We start from the raw sequence: 514 nt of genomic DNA on the forward strand, positions 1-514 counted from the left end.
TCCTTGTTTTTCAATGCAGCATAGTATTCCATTGTGCGAATATACCACAGCTTCTCTAGCCATTCATTTGTTGATGGGCACTTAGGTTGTTTCCACCATTTTTTTATTTGATCATATTAAACTATGTTGTGACAAATGAGCACGTGCTTCAAAAGCTTCCTTTCCCACTAGGCTGTCAGTGACGCCGTTGTCCTTCATACCTGGCTTATCTATGTGCCGAAGAATGAATATATTGCTGCTCAACTTACTTTGCAGTGTACAATTCCCAGGTCAGTCTCAACTTCTTAATCGGAGCACTAGTGGCATAGTGCACTATGTGCTGGGCTGTAAACATAAAGGTCAACTGTTCAAATCCATCAAGCACCTCACAGGAGAAAGACAGACTGTTTCTTCCAATCAGGTTTGCAGACTTGGGAACCCAATGTAGAATCGACTGGAGTGGCAGTGGGTGTAGTCTGGTTACAAATACCAATAGTTAACTCATTCACCTGATAACCAAAAGGTTGGAGGTTTA

The sequence above is a fragment of the Elephantulus edwardii genome, unplaced genomic scaffold, assembly GCF_000299155.1.
Source record: "Elephantulus edwardii isolate Elephantulus edwardi_28Jun2011 unplaced genomic scaffold, EleEdw1.0 scaffold00268, whole genome shotgun sequence".
In the NCBI taxonomy this organism is placed as follows: domain Eukaryota; kingdom Metazoa; phylum Chordata; class Mammalia; order Macroscelidea; family Macroscelididae; genus Elephantulus; species Elephantulus edwardii.